Raw genomic sequence first — 10,750 nt, 5'->3', positions numbered from 1 at the left:
ATTTCATTTATATGTGGAATCTAACAAACAAAACAAATGAGCATACAAACAAATAACAGACTCTTAAATACGGGGGACAGACTGGTGGTTGCTAGAGGAGAAGTGGGTTGATGGATGGGCAAAATGAAAAAAGAGGATTAAAGAGTACAAACTTCCAGTTATAAAAAAAATAAGTCACAGAGATGTATAGTACAGCATAGGAATATAGTCAATAATATTGTAATAACATATATGGTGACAGATGGTGACTACGTTTATTGTGATAAACACTGAGTATAGTTTTTTAATTACTATGTTGTACATTTAAAATTAATAAAACATTTTATGTCCACTAATTTCAATAATAAAAAAGGATATGTATATTTTTTTATGTTATATAAGATTAACATGAAAAAAACAGCAAAAGGGGCATCTGGTGGTTCAGTCATTTAAGCTCAGGTGAAATTGGATTTCACCACATACTATATACCAAAATGAATTCAAGACAGATTAAAGGTGTAAAACATCATAAACAAGACTTTTTAACTTTTGGATTTTTAAAATTTTTTTAAATGTTTATTATTTATTTTTGAGAGAGAGAGAGAGAGAGAGAAAGAGAGAGAGAAGAGTGGGGGAGGGGCAGAGAGAGAGGGAGACATAGAATCTGCAGCAGGATCCAGACTCTGAGCCGTCAGCACAGAGCCCAACACAGGGCTTGAAATCACAAACCATGAGATCATGACCAGAGCCAACGTCAGACACTTAACTGACTGAGCCACCCAAGCGCACCGATAAAACTTTTGGATTCTGATTGATCTTCATATAATGGCAGCCACATAAATCTGTCCATAAATATCATGCACAAAAGATGTAAAATTGAAAACAGTTACAAAGGAAACCACATATACCATGCCCTATCATTGCTAGGAGATAGGAAAAACCATAAATTTCAAATTGTGTGTGAGTAAAGAAATAAACCACAAATTCCAGCTGCAATACTATTGGAGTGTCCCCCACCACTTGAAGCTATGGATGCAGAGAAGAGAAGAAGCTTAAAGATCCCAAGTGAAAGATGCAAAAGGTGTGGAGGACATAATAATGTCTCTAAAAAGAATGTCCGTTACTAAATGCTAAAAATATGGGAGATTAGAATGGCTATTAAACGGAAAAGTGTGGGAAGTTATGTAAATCCCTTCTGGAATCATTTAAAAACTCAAAGTTTTCTGGTAACCAATTCTTAAACATGATGTATTTTCCTGATTAAGTTACATAAAAACGTTTACCTTAAATGGCCATACATAAAGTTTTGATTACCAAATGTGACACATCAACAACAGAAAAAAGAACAAAAACAGTACATAGAAAGTCATGAAGAGGAGATAACAATAATGATCTTTGTTTTTTCAGAATTATACCAGAAATCTTTCTCTCCTCCAAAAAGTCAATCAGTCAATACAAAAACAGTCTTGTTTTTTCTTTTAAACTCCTGTGCTTCTGTGAGTGCTCTGGATTCAGAGTGACTGCTAAGCCTATTTTCATATCTGATTGGATTTCTTTCTTTTTTAAGGCTGAATAATATTTCAGTGTATGTATTTTTTTTTCAATTCTCATTTATTTTTGGCTCTTGGGGCAATGTTATCTTGTGTATGTATTTCTTTATCCATTCATTCATCCATGGACATTTAGGATTTTTCCTATCTTGGTTATTGTAAATACTGCTACAGTGAACATGGAAATGCAGATACCTATTCAAGATCCTGATTCTACTCCTATGGATAAACATCCAGAAGAGGAAATGCTGTACCATATGGTAGTTACATTTTTAAATTTTTGAAAATTTCCATAATGTTTTCTGTAATGAGTGTACCAATTTACTTCCCACTAATAGTATAACAGGATCCCCTTTTCTCCACATCCTCACCAACATTTGTTTTCTTTTGTTTTTTAAAAGTATCCATACTAACAGGTGAGAGGTGAAATTATTTCACTTTCGTTTTGATTTGTGTTTCTCTGAGGATTAGTGACGTTGAGCACATCTCATATTTGCTGACTATTGGTAGGACTTCTTTGGGAAAATGTCCGTTCAGGTTCTTTGCCCATTTTGTAATGAAGTTATTTGCTATTTTGCTATTGAGTTGTATGAGTTCTCTATATATTTTGGATATTAACCCCTTATCAGACAAATCCTATGGGAATATTTTCTTCCATTTTTTTCACTTTGTAAATTGTTACCCTCATTATGTGCAAGCTTTTTAGTTCGATGTGACACTGAATTCATTTTTCTAGTATTTTGTGGAGAATTTTTGCATCTATACTCTTCAGGAATATAGCCTTTAGTTTTCTTCTCTTGTAGTATCCTTATGTACCTTTGGTATCAAGGTAATGTGGGCCTTATAAAATGACTTTGGAAGTATTTCTTCCCCTTCAATTTTTTGGAAGACTTTAACAAATATTAACACTAATTCTTTAAATGTTTGGTAAAATTCACCAGTGAAATCATCTGGTCCTGGACTATTCTCAGAAAGTTTTTAATTCCTGATTCAATCTCTTTATTTGTAATTGACCCATTAAGATTTTATATTTTTTTCATGATTCAGACTTGATACATTTTATATTTCTAGGAATTTATCCATTTCTTGTTAGGTCTTCCAAGTTGTTGCCTATAATTGTTTATAGTAGTCTCAATATCCTATGTATTCTTGTAGTATCAGTTATAAAGTCTCCTTTCTTTCACTTATAATTTTATTTATCTCAATCTTCTCTATTTTTTATTAGTTTAGCAAAAAATTTGTCTAGTTTTTTATCCTTCCAAAAACAAATTCAGTTTTCATAATCTTTTCTTTGGTTTTTCTACTACTTACTTTTGCACTATTTTATTTCCTTCCTTCTGCTAGCTTTTGGTTTAGTTATTATTTTTCTAGGTCTTTGAAATGTAATGTTATATTGTTTGAGAACTTTATTTTTCTTAAGTATCTGTTGTTATAAGATTTTAGAAATATTTTTGCTGTATCCTATGACTTTTGTATGCTCTATTTCCATTTTTGTTTGTCTAATATATTTCCCTTTTTATTTCTTGTTTGGCCCAATGATATTTCAAGAGTGTGTTGTTTAGGGGTGCCCGGGTGGCTCAGTCGGTTAAGCGTCCGACTTCAGCTTAGGTCATGATCTCATGGTCTGTGGGTTCAAGCCCAGCATTGGGCTCTGTGCTGACAGCTCGGAGCCTGGAGCCTGCTTCTGATTCTGTGTCTCCCTCTCTCTCTGCCCCTCTCCTGCTCACACTGTCTCTGTCTCTCAAAAGTAAATAAATGAAGAAAAAAAATTTTTTAAGAGTGTGTTGTTTAATTTTCACATATTTGTTAATTTTCCAGCTTTATATTGTTATTGATTTCTCCTTTCACACCGTTTTGACCAGAAAATATACTACATGTTATTTCAATCTTCTTAAATTTGTTAAGATTTGTTTTATACCTAAAAAATGATCTATTTTTGAATATGTTCCATGTGCACTTTAGAAAAATGTATATTTTGCCACTTTTGGATAAAAGTTTCTCTAGATAGCACTGGGTGTTGTATGTCAGTGATGAACCCCGGGAATCTATATCAAAACCCAAGAGCACACTTTACACACTGTGTGTTAGCCAATTTGACAATAAATTATTTAAAAAAAAAAAGAAACTTTTTAAAAGAAACTTTTTTTTTAGATGCCTTTTAGATCCATTTAGTCTTAGATCCATTTACTGTTTCCTTATTGATTTATAGCTGCATGATCTAAAGCTTAGTTTTAGTATTGCTGAAATTGGGGTACTGATGGCCTCCACTATTATTGTGTTGCTATCTATTTATCCATTCAATTCTATTAATATTTGCCTTACATATGTATGTAGTCTGATATTGGGTGCATATAGAGTTTTTATATCTTTTTGATGAAGTGATCCTTGTATCATTATACAGTGACCTTCTTTGTGTCTTGTGACAGTTTCTGACGTAAAGTCTATTTTTCTGATATAAGGATAAATAACCCTCTCTCTTTTGGTTACTATTTGTATAAATATATTTATCCTTTCCTTCCCTTCTGCCTGCATGTGTTCTTAAAGGTAAAGTTGAGTTTCTTATAGCCAGAGTTAGATAAAAAATGAATATAGTTGGATCTTCATTTTTCTAAAAAATCCATTTAGCCATTCTGTGCCTTTGATTGGATAATTTAGTCCATTTACATTAGAGAACTTACTGCCGATGTGTTCCTTGTTTTATAGGAAACTTACTATAAAACACTTACTGCCAATGTGTTCTGTTTTATAGTTTCTTCCCCTTTCTTCCTCTCTTGCTAACTTCCTTTGTGACTTGATTTTTGTACTGGTTTGTATCAGTTGTTTTTTTCTTTTTTTTTTTTTTAAGTTTATTCATTTTGAGAGAAAGAGAGAGAGAGAGAAAGAGAGAATTCATGCAAGCAAGGGAGGGACAGAGAAAGAGGGAGAAAGAATCCCAGGTAGGCTCTGTGCTATAAGTGCTGAGTCTCTTGTGGGGCTTGATCTCACAGAGATCGTGACCTGAGCTGAAATCAAGAGTCCAACACTCAACCCACTGAACCACCCAGGTGCCCCAATTTTGTTTCAATTCTTTTCTCTTTATCTTTTGTGTATCTACCACACAACATACACCTCTTCTCAAGTGCACATGGGACACACACAAAACTTGATTATTAATTCTCAAAGAAAACATAAATGTCACAAAGTAGAAATATTACAAAAAGTATTTTCTGATAATAATGAAATAAATCTAGAATTTAAAATAAAATTGAGAAACAAAAGGCCCAACCATCTTGAAATTTGGAAACCTGCACTTAACACTAAGAAAGGACGTACAGACAAAAACATTTAAAAGTCACAGAATTAAAGAATGAATTAAGTTGCCAAATAAAAAATTAAAAAGAAAGCAAAAATAATACAAACTATAAGAAAGAAAACAAACAAGATAAAAGTAGAAACTAATAAAGAACCAAAAATAGTCTATCAAAGCAATAAAACAAAAATCTTATTTTTAGAAAAAATTACAATGCAGACAAACCATAGCTAATCAAAGATAAAAAGGGATGAAGACACATGTAAATAATAAATGCTAGTGGAATTATTATCTGATAAACAGCAAATTAAAAAAAATCACTAAATACAGTGGTGCTACATGGGTGGAGGCAGGAGGCAAGGAAGATTACAGAAGTCAAAAGTATACAAGGGGAGTACCCAGCCTTGGGCATCTGGCTGGCCCCTCTTGTTTTTACTATCTTTTCTTCTCAATGGAAACTTCAGACACCAAACAAAACAAAGAATACAGAAATTATACAGATAGTATAGAAGTCACTAAACAACAATAAAAAAAAAAAACCCACCTATATCCCACAGAAATTAACAAAAACAAATCCTGAGGAGAGAGAATGTGATTTCCAGAGTTACTAAATTATAATATCCAAAATGTACACTTAAAAAAAAAAACAAGTGTGTAAATTTTTTAAAAATATATGCCCCATGTACAAGAGAAATAAACAGAATCTATCCCTGAGAAAGCACAGATATTGGACTTACTACAAAAAAAGTTTTAAAAAACTTTTAAATAAGCTCAAAGAGAAAACAAAAACAAAAACAACCAAGAGAATGATGGATGAACAAATCAGGATATCAACGAAGATACGGAAATTATAAAAAGGAACCAAACTGCAGCTAAAAAATATAACAACTGAAACAAAAGGACCTGGAAGAAGTGAATATCCACATGCAAAAGAATTGCATCTCTACCTCACATCATATACAAAATGTAATGAAAACTGCATCATTGACTTAAATGTAAGAGCTAAAACCATAACACTCCTAGAAGAAAATACAGATATAATTCATGGCCTTGGACAGGCAGTAAGTTCTTAGATATGACACCAAAAGCGGAAACATAAAATTTTGGACTTTATCAAATTATAAGCTTTTGTGTAATTATATTATCAAAATTGGACTTTATCAAAATTACAAACTTTTGTGCAACAAAGGACATTATCAAGTGAGAATACAACCTAGGGAATAAGAGGAACATTTATTAACCACATCTCTGACAAGGCTCTAGCATCCAGAATATAGAAAAAAACAATTACAACACAGCAAGAAAAAAAGATAAACTACCCAATTTTTAAATGGACAAAGGACTTAATAGGCATTTCTTCAAAGAAGATATACAAGTAGCCAAGAAGCACATGAAAAGATGCTCAACATTAACAGTTGTTAGGGAAATGGACATCAAAATCATAAGAAACCACTTCATACTCACCATGAGGCCATTTAATAAAAGGAAAACTATCATTGTTGGCAAAACGTGGAGAAATTAGAATTCTTATACACTACTTATGGGAATGTAAACTGATGCAGACATATAGGAAATTTTTTTTTCCAGTTTCTCAAAATGTGAAAAACAGAGTTAGCATATGACCCAGCAATTCCACTCCTAGGTATATACCCCCAAGAAGTGAAAAAAAGTTCTAAAAAATTTATACACACATGTTTACAGCCACACTCATCACAACAGACAGTGGAAGTTATCCAAATATTCATCAACAGATGAATAAACAAAATGCAGCATATCCAAACAATAGAATATTACTCAACCATAAAAAGGAATAAAGTACTGATTCGTTCTACAATGTTGATAAACCTCAAAAATATGTTGAGTGAAAGAAGCCAGATATAAAAGCTGACTTGTTGTATGATTCCATTTACATGAAATATCCAGAATAGGCAAATCCACACACACAGAAAATAGATGGGTAGTTTCCAGGATCTGGGGGAAAGACAAAATGGGGAATAATAGCTTAACGGTATGTTTTCCTTTTTTTATTATTATTATGAAATTTATTGTCAAATTGGTTTCCATACAACACCCAGTGCTCATCCCAACAGGTGCCCTCAATACCTATCACCCAACCACCCCTCCCTCCCACCCCCCATAAACCCTCAGTTTGTTCTCAGTTTTTAGAAGTCTCTTATGTTTTGGCTCCCTCCCTCTCTAACCATGTTTTTTCTTCCCCTCCCCCATGGTCTTCTGTTAAGTTTCTGTAGCCGCTCTGGAAAACAGTGGGGAGGTTCCTCAAAAAATTAAAAATAGACCTACCCTATGACCCAGCAGTAGCACTGCTAGGAATTTCCCAAGGGATACAGGAGTACTGATACATAGGGTCACTTGTACCCCAATGTTTATAGCAGCACTTTCAACAATAGCCAAATTATGGAAAGAGCCTAAATGTCCATCAACTGATGAATGGATAAAGAAATTGTGGTTTATATACACAATGGAATACTACGTGGCAATGAGAATGAAATATGGCCTTTTGTAGCAACATGGGTGGAATTGGAGAGTGTTATGCTAAGTGAAATAAGTCATACAGAGAAGGACAGATTCAATGGTATGTTTTCTTAATGGATGAAAATATTTTAGCACTAAGAAGGGTGATTGTGCAACTTGTGAATGTACAAAATACCACTGGATTATTCACTTCAAAATGATAAATTTTACATTATGCGGATTTAACCTCAATTTTAAAAAGGTAAAAGATATAAATACTCTGAAAACAGATAAAAATATAGCCACTTGCCTGGCTTCCTCCCCCAGAAGACTTGCTCACACCACATCTTCCAACTCGTAAGTTTTGTGGAGCCTTGCTTCCAGTGGTGGTGGCAACAGGTCTCATTTCATAAGCAGACCAGTGCACACCTGGTTAAAATATGTCACATTCAGGCCAGGGACCAAACACTGTGTACAACAGGCAAAGAGCCTCCAAAAACAACTGGTCTAAAGGATAAAGTGGCCAGGACAAAACAGCAGAATACATGTAGCACACACTAGAGACTCTCCCAGAAGTGCCAGGCACTGGGGAACAAGGGACACTACACAGCAGGGCACTATGGGACCTCTTCCTTTATAAGGCCATCACTCTCAAGAACAGAAGACATAGCTGACCTTCCTAACCACAAACAGGCATAAACTGAGACAAAAAGAAAAGACAGAGAAATTTACCCCAAATGAAAACAGAATAAGGCCACAGCCAGAGAACTAACAAAATAGATATAAGTAACAAGAATAGCAGGAGATTTTTCAACAGAAAATTTCCAAGCCAGAGGGTATGGTATGATATATTCAAAGTGCTGAATGGGAAAATCTGAAGCCCAGAATACTCTTTCTCACAAGCCTATTAAGAGAAGGAGACACAAAGAGTTTCCCAGGGCATAAAGCAACTGCATTTTCAGGGAGTCCAAACTACTGAGAAAATTTCTGTCTGCTACATAATTCTCCCCTATACAAAGAGTTACACAAAATACTGCCATCATAAAAGCAGTTAATTAATAGCACTAATTGTGCTTGGGTAGTGACCAAGTTCAACTCAGAGACTTGGTGTTGCCAGCCAGAAATGAGTCTGTTATGAGAATTGTCTCCTAGAATCACATTGGTTTTCTAAAGAAAGTAAGAAGAAAAGTGGTTAATGAGTCACCTAGGGGGTGACATCTGTTTTTGTAAATCACCATCTCCTTCCCCTACTAAAATTTGGTTTTTGTTTTTATCTAACCATCTATCATCTATCTATCTATCTATCTATCTACCTACCTACCTACCTACCTACCTACCTATCTATCTGCCTCTTTATATTTTGCCATGAAGGCAAAAGAAAACTCTTGAAAAACAAGGAAAGCAAATAAAAAATATAACAGGAAGGGGATAATTGCATCAACAATTGTAGCATTGCAATGTCCCTCAGCCTTTGAGTAACTTCTTCTAACAGTATAAACCAAGAGGTTCTGACAGATCAGCCTCATTCTATATTATTCTAGCTTTGGGTCTAAGTTTGTAGTCAACCAAATAAATCAAACTTAGGGTTAATCCAAGCCATCTGAACTAACATATTAAATACAGAATCATTGTTTAGTGTACTAATATCATTAAATATGGCCAATCCAACATTTTATTCCTTCCATCCAAGTCAAACACTCTTAGGATCCATTCCCATATATAACGTTCCAGGTGTCTATGGATACAGATATGTAAAATCTTACAGTTATTTTGGTGTATACTGCATCTAGTCACGGATTCCATTTTGTCCCTGACTCACCGGAGCTTTCTGGGACTTGAGCCTGACTATAGGACTAGGAACAATGTGAAGAGGTGGGAACAGGCACTGGTAATTGTCAGCAGTCCCCCTCTGGTAACCAACTCAGAAGAGGTCATTATAATTTTCAGATAAGCACAGACAAATCTCTTTATATAGAGAAAAGAAAAGATGCTCCCACCAGTAAATGAGGATTGAAAGATGTTCTGGTTTCTGAGTTTGTGTTGCTGGGATTTTCTACATCTTGGGAGACTAAAGTTTTTCTCATGTTGACATTCTCCTTGATCTATTTAGGGATCGTCCCAGGAAATTTCTTCATTTTCTTTCTGGTATTTTTTTTACTCCCATTTACATTTTCCTGTGTACTTCCTGCTGGCCAACCAGTCCCTCATTGATGTGGACTTTTCTTTACCACAGTTCCCAAGATGATTGTAGACTTTTTTAATGAATGCAAGATTTCTTTGCAAAGTTTCAGGGCACAGACATGCTTCATCCACATAATGGGCAGAGTGGAGATGGTGTTAGTTATAGCCATAGCGTTTGACAGGTACATGGCAATCTGTAAACCTCTTCAGTACCTGGACAACATGAACCCTAAAACACATGTTTCATTTGTAACTACTTGCTGGGTAACTGTGGTGAACTACTTATGCCTCCATTTGTTTTCGTTACAAACGTGTGCTTTTGTGGTTATATTAGAAGTAAAAACCTTCTATTATAACTTTTCCAGAATCATCAAACTTGCATGCAGAGATGGAGCCAAGTTTGAATTTATTATTGCTGCCAATAATAACATCATGAGCATGGGCACCTTCTTTTTACTAATCCTTTCCTATATCCTTATTTTGGTCACTGTCTGGAAATGTTCTCAGAAAGACTTACCCAAGGCATTTATCACTCTGTCAGCTCACATCACTGTGTTGACTCAGTTTTTTACCTTATTCATGTTTCTTTTTTTGTTTTGTTTTTTGTTTTTTGACCATAATCACAGCCTGGTTTATTTATTTTTTTAATATGAAATTTATTGTCAAACTTGTTTCCATACAACACCCAGTGCTCATCCCAACAGGTGCCCTCCTCAATGCCCATCACCCACTTTCCCCTCCCTCCCACCCCCCATCAACCCTCTGTTTATTCTGTGGCCTTTCCCCACTTCTTCAAGTGATAAATACCTGTTCATTGTATTGACTCACTATAGTATTGACTTTGCTATCACCTCTGTCTTTAATCCTTCCATCTATCTATACATAATAGAACAAAGACATAAAAGTAGCAATAAAAAGATTGAGTGAGCAGGAACATGTCAGATTTTGCTGACTGAATGTGACTCTGGAGCTCTAAAACTATGCATCCACTAAGTATCCACTTTGGATACTTCAACTTTGGGTATTTCCACTTTGGATACTTCTGACATTTAACATGACCATATCTGAACATAATATCTATCTCACTGAACAGACTCCTACTACTAGAGCATTTATTCATAACCTCTACTACCATGGGAAATGTGAATCCACCATGATATGGGTTATTTTAACAGAGAGTATCACTATCTACTAAATAATACTTACGATTGAAATTGTGATCATTTTGACAGAAGATGGACATAATTACATCTCTTCTGCTTCCCAAAGATTTGCAAAT

General features: G+C 34.6%; 1 pseudogene; it reads left to right on the top strand.

Moving 5' to 3' along the window:
* Positions 1–1,708: 1,708 nt before the first annotated feature.
* On the top strand, positions 1,709–10,423 carry LOC102972196 (annotated as a pseudogene).
* Positions 10,424–10,750: the final 327 nt, after the last annotated feature.

This window comes from Panthera tigris, chromosome B3 (genome assembly GCF_018350195.1).
Source record: "Panthera tigris isolate Pti1 chromosome B3, P.tigris_Pti1_mat1.1, whole genome shotgun sequence".
NCBI classification, from domain to species: Eukaryota; Metazoa; Chordata; class Mammalia; order Carnivora; family Felidae; genus Panthera; species Panthera tigris.
This window is presented reverse-complemented; position numbering and strand designations above follow the sequence as displayed.